This window comes from Miniopterus schreibersii (assembly GCF_964146895.1).
Source record: "Miniopterus schreibersii genome assembly, chromosome: 16".
Taxonomy (NCBI): domain Eukaryota; kingdom Metazoa; phylum Chordata; class Mammalia; order Chiroptera; family Miniopteridae; genus Miniopterus; species Miniopterus schreibersii.
The window spans coordinates 7,855,072-7,870,944 of NC_138116.1; the positions used below are offsets into that span (position 1 = coordinate 7,855,072).

General features: G+C 39.5%; 1 protein-coding gene across 1 annotated transcript in view; it reads right to left on the bottom strand.

The window, feature by feature from the left end:
- The window catches only part of CEP112 (centrosomal protein 112), a 217,300-nt gene that overhangs the window by 89,837 nt on the left and 111,590 nt on the right, over positions 1 to 15,873 (bottom strand). The gene's annotated exons all lie outside the window — the stretch shown is intronic.

A 15,873-nucleotide genomic window follows, 5' to 3' on the forward strand; every position in this document is an offset into this window, starting at 1 on the left:
ATGATCAGGGAAAGAACACAAAATAAACCTGTGTTAAATATTTAAAGGAACAAAGGGGGGGGGGGGATCATAAAACAAATAAACCAGGAGAGTCTTAGCAGAAATTAACCAATTTGAGAAAGAACCAAATATGATTTCCGACAAGGAAATTTTTGTATAAAAGATGGAATAAGTGAGCTAAGGCAGTTTAACCAGCAGAAGTGAGAAGCGGTGGAACAGAAGAGGTCTATTAATAATAAGCTACACACAGCGCAGCACAGGACATCAGAAGCCAAGGCCTACAGGGAGGCGTGTGAGGCTAGAAGGCAAATCCGAAGGTCTAGCACACGGCCGGAGTTCCAGGCAAAGAGGACAGGTGGGGAGGTAGGGAAGCCAGGAAAATATAATGGCAGAATGTTCCAGAACTGAGGAAAGGCAAGAACCTACGGAATCCGGGGAGCAGAACACTATCAAGCAGAATAAAAATTAAAAAAAAGTAAAGAAAAGAAATATGTAGCCTTAACATGTTACTTACATGTTTTCAAAAGGCTAATTTTTAATAAAGTAGGCAACCAAATTAAGATATTGGTAACACAGAGCAACTTCTGGCAAGACTAATGATGAACCAGGAAAGAAAGCACAAATTAACAATATTAGGGATGAAAATAAACTCACGGAAGTATTAACTAGAAAAATAGTGTAATGACTATACATTAAAATAAAATTTTAATGAAATATTAAAATTTAAAAAAGGACATACTATGGATCCATCACAGATTAAAAAGATAAGACAGTACCGTAAAAATATTATGGCAATAATTGAAGAACCTGGGTGAAACAGATCCCTACAAAAATATAAATGTCAAAAGAGCTAAATAAATAGAAAAAGTAATTTAAAATATCCCCACAAAGATGGACACAGACAATAGTGCGGTGAAGGCAGGAGCCAGGTGGGGGCGCAATCGGGGGAATGGAGGATACCTAATATTCTTAACAATAAAAAAATAAATTAAAAAATTTTAATAATCTTTAAAGTACAACATAGGGAATATAGTCAATAATACTGTAATATCTATGTATGGTTTCAGATGGGCACTACATTTATCAGGGTGATCATTGTAAGTTATATAAGTGTCTAATCACTGGGTTGTACACCGGAAACTAATATAATTTTGTACGCCAATTATAATTGAAAAATAAAAAAATTATTTTAGAAAATATTCCCACAAAGTAAACACTAAACTCAGATAATTTTACAGGTGAGTTCTAAAAATCCTCCCAAGAGACAGATAATTCTAGTTTCTTACAAACTTTTCTGAAGAATAGAGAAAGATAAATACACCTTCAGAAGTTATAATATTGATAGCGACGGGTGACAGAAATTGGAAGAGAGAAATTAGAGGCCGACTCACTCATGACACAGACATAAATTAGCAAACCAAGTAAAATAAAGTGCAAAAATATGTAAACACTAAGTTGCAAAGAGTGTAAGGGCAGCTTACCATTTAAAATAAATGCCAATAAATATCAAATTTAAATGAAAAGGAAACTCTCTAGGCTATAAAAATCTACCAAAACTAACTAGAAAAACTGGAAAATATGAGTCATCCTATAACCATTAGAAAAATTTAAATAGTAGTCAAAAATCTTTCCAGAAATGAAATATCAAGGCCAGATGGCTTTATTGGCCAGTTTCACCAAGTACTTAAGAAACAAATAACTCACTCTGATATTAATTCTTTCAGAGAACAGAAAAGGGATTATTCAGCAACTCAATTTATGAGGCCAGCATAACATCAATTAAAAACCCTTTTCAAAAAAGAGAAATCTCAGGTCAACCTCAACAATGATTATCAAGTTGAATCCAGTGATAATACATCATGAAAGAATTGGGAAGGACATAATGTTAGAGTAATGTTAGAAAATAGCCTATAATATGATCTACTCCATTAAAGTATTAAAAGAAAAAAGCCTTAGGATTATCTCGATACACAGAAAATCATTTGGTAAAATTCCATGACAGAACCTCCTAGCAAAATAGGGAACAGAACGCCCTGGCCAGTTTGGCTCAGTGGTTAGAGCGTCAGCCCATGGGCTGAAGGGTCTTGGGTTCGATTCCAGCCAAGGGCATGTACCTCAGTTGCAGGCTCAATCCCCGGTCTCTCAGGGCACCGTGCGGGAGGCAGCCAATTGATGTGTCTATCCCACATCGATGTTTCTCTCCCCCTCTCCTCCTCCTTCCCTCCGTCTCTCTCTCCCCCCTCCGCTGTCCACTCTCTCTGAAAAGCAATGGAAAAAATATCCTTGGGTGAGGATTTAAAAAAAAAACCCCAAAACACGCCCCCCCCCAAATAGGGAAAACAGAAGAGACCATTCTTAACCAGATAAAAGGTAGGTTCCAAAAACTCAGCATTTTTATTCGCTCTTTATCATGAAGTTTTAAAATAGCCCTTTTAAAACCAGGAAGAAGAAAAGAATGCCTACTATCACTACTTATATTCTTAACTCTATGACCGAAAAATAAATACAAACAAAACCGTCTGTAATCATGGATGTTACGACTGTCTATAGAGAAAATGCAAAACGAATATACAAATTATTAGAAATAATGAAGGAGTTTAAAAAGGGTTTGAATAAAAGGTTAATGTTAAAAATCATATGTAATTTTTATACACTAGCAAAAAATTATACAACAGCATTTACAACTATAATAAATATAGGATTCTCAGAAATGTCTACCAAAAGATGTGCAAAACTCTATAAGCCTTTCTGAAACACACTGAAGATCTAAATAACTGAGAAATGTATCAGGGGGATGGAAAGTCTCTCCATCAGTTCTCCCCAAATTGACTGACAGCATCCATCAACGCAAGTTCAACTAAAGTCTCAACAAAAGCTTTCAAGAAACTTGACAAGCTGAATCTACAGCGTATGGGGATGAACAGGGTACCATGATACTCCTAAAGAGAGACATTCCAGACCACACATTAGGGTCTAAAATAGTGTCACTACATTTAACACAGTGTAATATTATCACAGCAGCAATTTTCAACCTTTTTCATCTCGTGGCGCATAAACTCATTACTAAAATTCCGCAGCACACCCAAAAAATATATTATTTGCTGACCTGACCAAAAATAGGTATAATTATGATTGATTTACAAAAATAATAATAGTAATTACCTACCCTTTTTGCTCCAATGTGACTTTTTAAAAAATCAGGTGCCTCTGCTTGCATATAAGGATTTGTGGTAGCAAGAATTAACCAATCAGACACAACCTTATTATGCGATGTGACCAATAAAGTGCAACTCTGTTATATGACCTATATATTTATGGTTCAAGACAGGGCATTCACACTGGATTGTTGTGTTGGCTGCTGTCATTTTTTCATCTGACAATCTAAGGGAAAAGAGGTCAGTGCCCCTGACTAAATAGTCAGGTGCTGCATATTTTAAAAATTCTAGCAGCCCACTGGTTGAAAACTGCTGTCATAGAGAATAGAAAAACTAGAGTAGTGGAACATAACAGACAGCCTAAGTACTGGCTCACACTGGGCAGAGCTGGCATCACCGTTTAGTGGGTAAATGGTGAACCAGTCTAAAAATTGTGCTAAGACAGTATGTTATTCATATGAAAAAATGAAATCAGATCCCTACCTTACACAACAGACAAAAGTCCATTCTCTCCATTCCTAGGTATATATCCAAGAGAAATAAAACATATCTCTGTGTACGTGGGGATAGTGAGCCAATAATACCACTGGATTAAGGACAATGGTTGCCTCTGGGACAGGGATGCCAGGAGCATGGGAAAGGAAGGACCTATAGGTAGAGGCAACAGTTTTAATAATGTTCTAATGCAAACATTATGACAATTTTCTCTTTTGTTGAGGATATGTCCCTCAATTTCACTTATGTTTTTGAATACCACATTTTTAACTTGCTGCATCTAAGATGCAAGCAGAACTTTCTTGACTCATAATGCCTGTGCGCTACCCAATGGAAAATACTTTTATAAACCCCTTAACTGACTGCAAGATATTCAGAACGAAGAGCCAGCAGACTTACCTTTATGGTAATTCACAATTTTTTCTGAGATCCAACTTGCATGTTTGGTATATTTAAAGTACCTTTGTGCTTTCACTCTTGATCTACAGTTACTAGACTCAGGAATTAGAGATAAAGTCATGAGCTCACCTGTGACTCAGTGAAAACATTTCCTCCACAGCTTGTAAAGATGAGAAAGGGACTTACACACCCCAAATTCCAAAAGGATCGCTTAACTCTGGAAGGAATTCTATACACGAAATTAAAATGTGGCATCACTGACCACAATGACACTATTAAGTCACACGATGAAAAAGAGGACAGTTTAAACATATAGGAAAGGCAAGAAAAAACTTCATTTGGTGAAAAATTTTAGAACCATTAATACACAGTTTTGGAACATACTACAAAGGACATAGATGAAGAGAGAAAAAATATTTTTACCTGCAAAGGAAGAGAGTACTCCAGGCAGAGTAATAAAGAAAAGGGTGAGGGTGACAGGACAGGAGAAGAACGCCCGTTCTTGGCACGTGGACCCGTGGAAAAGGCAGCAGAACGTGTGACGAGCCCCATGACCAGCAAACATCAGGGCTGCGCAACGGCAACACTGCTAAAAACTCACAACCGATGGTGAAATTTCTAGTTTTATCCTAGAACCACCCAAATCATCTCACTGAAAGTAGTTCTTGAGCGAAGTGAGTAAAAACCCAGAACAATCTGCATTTAGATTAACTTACAATTAAAAGGAAAAAAGATTCACAGCACATTGAACTATTTTGGGAAATTTGCAAATAAATGTCTACTCACTTAAAAGAACTACTATGTATAAGCATTTATTTTAGCAACGAAACTATCTAATTAACAGAAGCATAAATTATAAATATATAAAAATTTTCTAGACTCAAATTTAGAAAAGTGGAAATACCCACTTGAGAACAACGACACTAAGAGACACTAGCTTCAAACAGCACCTGGTAAATGCCACCTTGAGAAGACCACGCCTAAGTACTGAAAAGCCAACCTGGACCCATCACCCGCAGCTCACTGGCTGCGACATCGGGCTCAGGACCAGGAGGACCACGTGCTGGGAAGGTGTTATTTGCAGCGTCTAGAAACACTCAAAGGTATTTTCTTGACAGTTTCTCGGAGTGACAGGTACCTACCTGGCCTGGGAAGAAGAATGAAATTCGGGCTGAGTTCTTCACTAGAAACCTTCTGTAAAGAACAACAGTCGAGTAATTGGAAAGTAGATTTCCAACACTCTCTCTCCATTTACTAAACTTCCCATTTCCCAAAACAGCAAAATTTTGACCTAGGTTTTCCACCAGTTATTAGCCTCTCTATGCAAACATTCTACACCCTAAGGTGAGAATTCAGAAAACACGAACTGCTGTGCTAACAGCCAGAGGACTTTACAGAGCAAACACTCCGAAGTTAGGCTGCTTAATTAAATGTGGGGAAATCCAGAACACGCAGAGGCACAGGGCTGGCTCTCCAGCAAGGGGCGAGGGAAGGTGAAGAGCCCTGCCCTCAGGAGGGTGAAGCCCACTCGGTGACCCTCCGCAGGATGGGCACGGGGCGCCCCGCTATCGTTACCTCTGACAGCATTTCCTTCCCAGCACGCATGCATTTCTGTGCACTGTGCACTTCATGCGACTGATTCTTCAAATATTTGCAGAAACTAATACAAAAGGATCACACGATATATTTTAAGTCAGCACCATGTAAACACCAGAATCACATTTCTAATTTAAGTGTGCATTAAAAACATACTATAAGTCAGACTCATCTAAAGAAATAAACCTGAAGTGTTATTATTTCAATTTTTTCCCCTAAACACTAGATTACAAGTAAGGATACCTAGTTTAATATTCCTTTCTCTGAGTGCATGAAGCAGTGTAACTCTTGACGGATCTAGTTCTAGGAATTCTGAAAGAAGCTCAAGGACCCAGGCTAAAGTAAATCCACTCTAAAGCCATTGCTTGATATGAATATCTCCAGCACGGTAGCACAGTGTCCTCCCCAGTCAACCTGACCTTAAGAGACAGCTTTACTGTCCAGGTGGGCCACCCCAAGATACCTTAGAGGTCAGCATACCCTGTATTATGTGTAGGGTATGGAGTCAGCCAAGAGAGGGAGGTTACCTCGCTCGTAATCCACCCACTTGAGAAAGCCTCCTGGGGGATTTGGGCATCAACACAGCAACCCCTTGAGACTGCAGCAACAACTTAATTTATTATAATAACCTGTATTTTTGTACATGATCTGTTACTTGTGGCTTTTACCTCTCTATTTATAAAATGAATTCACCATATATAAAAAGGTATTTTGGGGGCAAAGTCAGTGCAAATAGCTAGAAAAAAAATGTTCTAACTAAATCCATGGTGATGTTATTTACCTCTGCTTATAAATATAAAGTATATAATTGTTAAATTTTAATAATTTAGCCTTTTCACATTAAAATTACTTTCAATTATATTAACCTTTTCACGGGTATTTTCAGCTGAGGCTCTATAAGAGTGTAAAACAGGATGTTCTTAAATATATTCAAGTGTATATTAGCTTGAAGGTATTAGATATAGATATCTAATCTAATAGGTATAGATAGCTCTATAACAACTGGCATATGGACATTAGAAACATGACTCATAACAATGACATACTATGAAAACAGGTTTAAAATTAATTCATAGGTGGATTTAGGCTACCACTTCAAGGATTCGTTTTACTAAATATAATGTCAAACTCTTTTCAACATTACAGTCTGGTAAAACTAGACAGTTATGAAATCTAAGTAAAGTTATGCATCTTAGATAATCAAGCACTTAGCTACAGGCATACAGATCCTAATTATAAAACTTTTAAAACTAACTAAGGAAGGAAAGCTATCTGGATCCAGATCATAGATACCAAAACCCATAAAAAAATGCTAATATAAGTAAATTTAGAGATGAAAAGAAAAATTAAATGTGTTTGAATTAGCTTAACACTTTTGATAAATACATGAATTGATTTTCCCCTAAATACAAATAAATATTAAACATATTTGAAGATAGGCAGTTTTGTTAACAAGAATAGCCTCCACAACTTAATGCAGAGCTCTTCCAAAACCATCCTGCAATTAAAGGCTCTGTCCATGTAACTACCTGTAACTCCCACTGGTCAGTAGTCACCCAGTTGCTGATGCCTGTTAACCTGCTGGTAGCCTGCTAGTTAGGTGCCTGTTGTACTTGCTCAGTGTGCTGAACAAGGTCACCTGACAAAACATGAGACAGATGATTTCGCTTTTATTACCCTAAAAGGTTCAGAAGCTCCTTTCACCCTCTCTTCCAGTTAGCCTCAGACACAAGCTTGCACTTGGCCAGCCGCCCTCTGGATCACTCCCTGCCAAGAAGGGCACGTCCAGCAGGGCTCTCGCCAAACGAGATCCTGCCTCCCAGGTAGGCTCACAGCCATGAACTTGGGCCACCCGCTGACTAAATCTTGTTGTTACCCTCAATCTCGGATACTTATTTGCTTCACAGTTTGGGGTTTGGACTCCTGACTCCACGCATGTTCCGAAACCAAGGTTACTACCTGTACCCAAAATTGCTTAGGTGATTAGATTCCTGTCTTTACGTAGTCACATCCTTTTTTATCATCTCTTGTCTTAACTACCTGGACTCATGAAGTCCTTTTCCTGACCTCTTGATCTGACTTCATTATCCTAAAACTGACCTACTTGAATTTCTGAACCCCCTAATAATTTTAAAGGTCCATTTTAATGCCTAGCTACCTAGGTATCTGGTCTCCTCCCTCTGCCATGTCCTAGGGTACTGACATTACTAGGCTTATGCTCAGGCTATTTATTGAGAAACCAGCAAACCCTAAGAAAGTATTTGAATGAAACTAAATACCTGCAAAGTACTGAAACAGAAAGACATGTTGCTATGGGTACAGAACTCTATGACCTTCGTCTTACTCTGGGCAGTTCCACAGCACAGCAGCCAATAAGCAGGCAGAGACGGAACTAAGAATGTGATCAAAGAAATGAGAAGGTACATATTACTTTTATTAGCAAAAAATTATGTAAAGGGTTTTTTGTTTGTTTTTCTTGTTTGTTCAGTAAGAGATGCCTTGGATGTGGGCATATACAATAATACAATTTCAAAAGTCATAAGGAAAGATTTTCCCCCCAGGTCTGTATGATTATAATTGGATGTATACAATCAAGTGGATACTGTTAATTAAATGTTATGCACAATACAAACCACATCACTTAAATAATCCTCTGAATTTCAATTCTATGATTTAGAAAACCATTGTGCCTGTGTGTGTTTCATATGCCTCAAAATTTTACAAGCAGCTTCACAGACTTATTTGAAACCCTTATAATAAAAGTGTAGGTATTATCATTCTCATCAAAAATAATAAAATGCATCTCTAAAAGATTGGATTAAGGCAGCGATTTTCAACCATTTTCATCTCATGGCACACAAACTACTGAAATTCTGTGACACATCAAAAAACATGTTTTGTCAATCTGACAAAAAATAGGTATAATTTTGATTCATTTACAACAGCTATTATTGTGCTGGCTGTGGTCATTTTTTCATTTGACAATCTCAGGGAAAAGAGGTCAGTGCCCCTGACTAAATAGGTGTTGCATGTTTTAAAGGTTCTTGCAGCACACCGTTGGAAATTGCTGGATTAAGGTATTATCTTAGTTCACAAACTATGCAAGTAGCAACCAGAATCAGCTCTCAGGCCCTCTGACTTTCCTCACCCGCTCTATTGGACAGTCCTGTGCTTTAACTAAAGCTTCCTGCTCTGAAACTCATAGAAATTTTGCACAGAGGTTTAGACTCAGGTGGCTGGGGTACTTTCTTAAATTTTCAAGCAAAATCTTTAGTGACCATTAGTCCTTATATTTTATTTTACAAAGAGTTGCCAGCTGGATCAATAAAAACTATTCAACTAACACGTCGATGCTAAGGAAATCTAAAACAACGCTAGTGGGGGAAAGCACGTTAGATTCTTCCACAGGGAGTGATTTCCCACGCACTGGTGAGTTACCTATCTGAAACACCATTTTAATAAAGCCTGGTATCTTGTTTCTCACTCACATTTTACCACATCATGAAATTACATTTCAACAAGATGTTTAAGATTTACGAAGAAAGTCCTGCCTCAATCAGACTTCTATTTATCTTTGACAATGTTTCAGTTTTTTATGAAGTTTCTGTTTCAGAGCATTCTTCTAAGTTCTCTTTCCACTTAGGCTCTGTGCCTTCTGCTCGCTATAACACTGACTGCTGCACCTTGGGGACCGTCGGATGTACTTTCCACGCTGACGAAACTCCGCCTGCGTTCTGTTGTTCTTCACTTTGGCAACAGAGGAACTGTGTCGCTCTATTTAAAGCACACACGACCGCCATTGCAGAGCACACATAAGGTGTCCCTACGCTGTTCTGAGTTACTCATATCAGTAAACCCCAATGACTTATCCTTGTTTTCCTAACCCTAAAAAGTGTATCCCTTTGCTGCACCAATGACAGAAATACCTCACTGGGCACTCCTGTAGGAACGCAGTAAATGACGTTCCATAGCTGCTTCAGAGGATGCCAGATCGCTGAACGCTAAAATAACAGATAAAGCCTTCTGAATGCCTCCAAATTTCTCTGAGAAAGTGCACTATGGATTTACTAGTCAGGAGCGCCTCAGAAAACAAATATTAGAGTAGATGAAAACAGAAAAATTGGGCCTCTGCATTGACAAACATTTTCTTTATGACATTTTCTCAAGTGTTTCTTTAAAATTCTAAGATACACAATAAAAAAATACAGATAGTGAAACAAACCAAATGGCATGAAAGTGCTCTGAATGTACACACGCAAGGGAAAACTACTCACCACAAGAAGGAAACACTGCCGTTTGTGACAACACGGGCGGGTCCTGAGAGCATCGTGCTGAGAATTAAGTCCGATGGGAGAGGACAAGGACCAGTGATGTCACTCGCATGTGGGACATAACACAGACATCGACAAATGGAAAAAACAAGACCACCAGGCTCATAGACAGACAACAGAGGGTGCTTACCCGGGGGGGGGGGGGGACCGAGAGGGTCACGAGGGTCAACTTTAGGGCAACAGAGGGAGAGAGACTTTGGGCGCTGGACACACGATGCAATATACAGATGGTGTGTCATAGAACTGACTGTACACCTGAAACCTATGTAACTCTACTAACCAAGGTCACCCCAATACACTTACTTTCAAAAGTTCTCCTAATGAAACCGTACTTTACTGTTTGACTTCCCAGAGGTAGACACACTCACCTCTTTCAGTTGTGTCTGTAACTCTGCTGATAACGCCCTCATGCCACTATATATTTCATAAGCTATTAATTTATTCACCACCATGTATTTCCTGCTATGAAAGATGAAGGCTTAGCTTCCAACTCCATCCGCCATCATTCCTCCTCCATCTTCGAAACACAGTTGCTTTATCATTTTTAGTTCCTTTACTGGTTACCTTTAAAGGGCTTTTTCCAGTCTCATTGAGATATAACTGACATACGACATTGTATAAGTTTAGGCATCCAACGCAATGACTTGGTATGTGTATATACTGCAAAATGATCTCCATCGTAAGTTTGGTTAACATCCGTCACCTCACAGTTACAATTATTTTTCTCACGATGAGAACTTTTAAGATTTAGTTTCCTAGCACCTTTCAAATATGCAATACAGTACTGATAACTAGTCGTCATTCTGTATATTACATCCCTAGAACTTATTTATTTTATAACTGGAAATTTGCATATGTGATTAAGGATCCTGAGATCCAAGATTGTCCTGCAGTTTGCATGTGGCCCAATGTAATCACAAGGGTCCTTATAAGGGGGAGGGAGAAGGGCCAGAGTCGAAGCGAAGGCAGCATGTGACAATGGAAACACCTTGAGGAAAGGATGTGGCGGGTGCAGGGCCATGCGCAGGGGTGCAGGTGGCCTCTGGAAGCTGGAAAAGACAAGGAAACACAGTCTTCCCTTGGGCCTCCAAAAGGAACGTCCCTGCAGACAATTTCATTTTAGTTTTGTAAAAGAAATTTGTTCTCTCACCTTCAGAACTGAAAGATAGTAAATTTCTATTGTGCTAAGCCGCAGAGTGTGGTAACTTGTTACAACAGCAACAGGAAACTAACACACCATTCATCTTTTGTAAGCATGACTAGAAAGCAAGAATCATCGAGCATCTAAGAAAAGCCAAGAGGAATAAATAGAAAAGACAAATATAATGATAAATAGAAAAACCAACCCTGTAAGAAAGAGATAATTTAGAGAATGGTATTAAAACATTCTAATTCATAGACTTGGAGGGAGGAAAAATTATTACATCTATAAAATGAAAACAAGATGCTCTAAAAAATAAATAGAAAAGTACAAAAAGATCTCAGCATTTAAAAATATGATTCTTGAGCATAAAGGGAAGGGAATCTGCAGAAACACTGAGCGAAAAGACAAAGTGAAGGAAAATTTGAGAGAAAAATAAGAGTCATGAGACTTCTGAGGTCTCTGACTCAGAGTCAGGATAAGCTCAGTAGAGGCAACTGGCCACCTTGAAACTTTCAGGTGCAAAGGGTGCTGAGCGCAGGGCTGTCTCCCACCTCCGACCACAACAGGGGCCGTGTGGCCACTGTCAGTTCCAGTAAATGTCGTAACTTTTCTTACTCAAGGGATGAATCCTCCCAATTGCTCCCCCTCAGAGTCTTTGCCTAATACATAAATTAATTCCACACTCTTGATCTCAGATGAGATTATGGTGAAAACCAAAAATAGGAAGTCCAAGGCCCTCTGTAGCATAGAGCAATGCTACTTTATTATAACTGGCGTGTTTTTCCCCTTTGTGTTATTTTTACAAGAACAGCTGCAGCCAAGTTCACACATTAACTTCAGAGGCAAAACAGAAGAAAGGTTGTGTGTGTGTGCGCGCACACACGCGCACATGTGCATGGATGTATATTCTCCCGCTGGCCATAAGACATAGCTTCAAACAATCATCTTATTATATTTTCCCTTAAAAGTTAATTTATTGCCTGGAAGAGGGCTAAAGAAGTTCTTGAAGATGATCTCAGACTACGTTCCCTTTGCCAACTATCCTTAATTATAACATCACACCCATGGGACATGGGTGAAAAGAACAAGCAGTGGCTCTGGGTACTGATATGTCATGAAGCAGTCACCACACTTGTCCTCTTAGCGGCAACACTTTGATGGCATGAAAACAGGGTTTCTGCGCACTGAGTTCAGTCCACGTACCAGAGCACATAGCGCGTCTCTAAGATGTAACCACACCACTCTCAATGACGAGCAACAAAAGACAACACGGTGGAAGACATTCTCTGTATAGACCCCCTTTTGAAGACTTTAATGTAAATTGTGGAGAGAAACATTAGACTATGGTTCCAACCACAGAATCAGTAGCCAGATTCGCTCCTTGGCTGATTGGGGGGGAGGAGGGTTGAAAACGAGCTAAGAAAGAAACTTCTGTTGATTATGCTCCTGCTGCTTCCTTTGGACGTGGCAGCCTCTGCAGGGAGAAACTATATGAACATAAAATATTTGCTTATTTACTGAATAAACACTATAGAAACACTAATATACTCTTCAGGTGGGAGAAGAGTCTCCAAGAGCGGTGCCCAAAGAGCATGCACCCCGCCACTGCCCTCTCCGGATGGCCTAGGTCTCTGTGCTGCAGAATAAATGCCTCACGAGGTCCCTAAACCCCACACCCAGCACTGTGTAACATTTGGGTTTGTCTTTCACCCTTGTGACGAAGTGTGTCTTCCCCGTTTTTGCCTCTTCCCAAACAAGGCGCTCTGACAGAGGACTGCAGGGGAAGCCCTTTTTAGTGTCATTAGGGAGGTCCTATTTGAGGAGTTAACAACCGGACTACAACTTAAAGAAAGCGAAGTCAATCATACGCAGAGAGAGGGACAGCCTTCCAGTTCCAGTGGACAGAATGGGCCCAGGCTCGAAGGCAGGAAAGAGCCTGGTACATTCTAGCAGCAAAAAGTTTCCTAATTTAATATACATTTTGAAAAAGATCACCATGGCCACTGCGAAAAACCAGAGGGAAAGCAAGCCTCTGAGTGGAGAGACTACTGTGGAGGTCTGAGTGAAAGGTGGTGGTGCCTGGACCAGGGCAGTGGGTGGAAGGGACTGGTTTAGAGATCTATATGGAGGGCTGAATCTACAGTATTTAGACTATGAATTAAGAGAAAGGAAGCCATTCAAGAATGACTCCCAAGCTCTGGCTTGAGCACTGAGTGCACAGTAATGCCATTTATGGACACAGAGAAGGTAGGATGTGGACATGAGACGTTTGAGGTATTTGTGAGCGAGCTAAGAGAAGGTGCCAAGAGGTACCTGGGTATGTGAGTTCAGCCCTCAGATGAGAGATGGGATCTTTGAGGTTATCAGCATAAAGTCATTATTGAAGACTGAAATGTAGATGATCACTTAACAGAAGACTGAAGAGAATAAAAAAAGAAGGGAGAGGCCAGGCTCTGACATTTAGCATAGAGGTAGAGGAGCCAGGAGAGGGACGGGAAGCCAGGATGAACTCGGAGAAGCATGCAGAAAGTCAGGGCTCCCGGGGAGACGCAGACATAACTCAGTGGGACAGCAAAAGGGATGAGTTCAGTGATGAAAACCTGACTACGTGGCGAAGGCAGTGAAAGCCTGGCTGGTTACAGATAAATGGGGGGAGCTAAAATCGGATCCACTGAGGGAAAGCCAACTTCTTCCTCCTAACTCAGCAGACTCTCCTGAATCCGCAAAACATAAACTAGGAGTAGGCAGAATGTGTTTCCTGGTAAATGCTCTATGGAAGTATTTTATTCCCTGCTTGCTTTTAAGAAGAAGGAAGAAAAACAGAAATGAGACATTCTAGAGTATGGCGCAGACCACAGACTGTGCGAAAGGAAGAATTAAAGGTCTGCTCCATTGACTGGCAGCTATTTTGCTAATTTATACACATTCAAAATTTCTTCAAACTATGGTTTGGATATTAACTGGTTGTTTAAAATGGAAATTCTATTTGAAGAGGATTGAAAAAGGGGGCGCAGGAGGATCCAATCTGCACAAGTAAATGGTGGCAAAGCTCCCAGTAAATGGAAGAACCATTTTTCTAAATTCTGAGAAATAGAAAATTTCTAATGTAAGGCAAGTGCACATTAACTTAAGGAAAATAGTGAAAGTACTATTTACCCCGATTTACCATTAAAAAATTATAAAGTAATCGCTTTCCACTTTAGAGTGGACTTAGCTCTGTGTTCTAGGTTTGCAAATATCCTCAACTACTTACCTAATTACTTAATCTTCTGGCTCAAGATAATATTTATCATTCAATAGTATACCAAGCAGGACAATGTCCAAGTCTGTTTTCAAAAAGGATTTTTTTCCCAGATCAATAATCGAATGATGGAAAATATTTTCATGCCACCTAAGTAATTACTTTAAAACTGTTGTTTCCCCTTTTTAAAAAGGAGGTTTCAGCGACCTGGCTATACTCCCTTACCCTGCAATGAATGCATCTGGACACACTGCCTGCAAGAGAAATGTGGAGCAAAAGAGAGGATGCATTTTCAAATCCTTCTTGTCAACTTTTAAGAGATACCCATCAACCAAACACCTCGCTAATAGTCATGAGGTTGCCGTCTTAATTAGTGGCTGATATTGTGACTAAGGATCTCAGATGATGACACTGTGTTTCCTTGTATCGAGCAGGCTTGGCCCAGACCAGCCTGTCCCGCAGTGACATGTATACTGAATACAAATCAGACAGCACAGCTTTAAATCTGTGTTGCAGCTCTCATTTCCAATTCGAGAACTGTACTCTAATCATAAGCTGCTGGTGGATGAAAGGAAATCAGCTCTCTGAATATTAGCTAATGCCACATTTGCAAGTCCTGAAGAGATCTGGGCTGTTAAAAAAAATAGATCATTTCGCGTGAACCTATATATATGAATTGCTTTGTACTGCTCAACTGATAGAAGCAATGCCTGGGCTGGGATTAAACCCTTTTCATCATAAAACCTCATCTGGTTCGGAGTCCAAGTCCATCAAACCTTTTTCCTTTAAAGTCCCGCCTTTGATTCTACATCAATTTATTCAAACCGCAGCTGGGTGGCTGAAAACGAAAGGACAGCATCATTTAAACCAACCATGTTCCCAACTTGAAAGAAGGGCTATAATTAAAAAAATGGGCATAAAAGAATGGAAATGGGATAATATTTTTTAATGGTAGTTCAAAGGCCAACAGATGTCAGAGCCTTTGAAGATGTCAGTACACTGAGCGAGAAGCTGCCATAAAAGAGCTTGCCCGAGAGGTGAAGCGGCTTTTTAATGGCTAAGAAAACCCTCGCAGACACATCCTTGTGTTTTTAATTTGTCAGAGTTTCTGCAGTATTTTCTGATTAATGACACATGATTATAACTGCATAGCAGACATATTTTTATACTTGGTTAAATGAATAGTTTATTCCACATTCTTTTAGAACTAGATAAGCGTGGGGCACTTTCCTAGGAAGTCTAAAACTGTTCTGATTGCTTCACATACTTATGCTAATTTTGTGGGCCTGCCCACATCCAGAGTTGCTATATGTTGCCAGCTTTTGTACTTTAGTAGTCTGATTGCCAGTAACACTGCCATTCACATGTAGTAGTTAGAATGTGACTCACCACAGCTTCATTCTTCTCATGTACACAGAACAGTATGTGCCTGAATAATTAATTTGTGCACCAACTCATGTCAAGCCAAATTAATGTACAAAAACATTCCTGAGCTCAATCTAAACAACCATG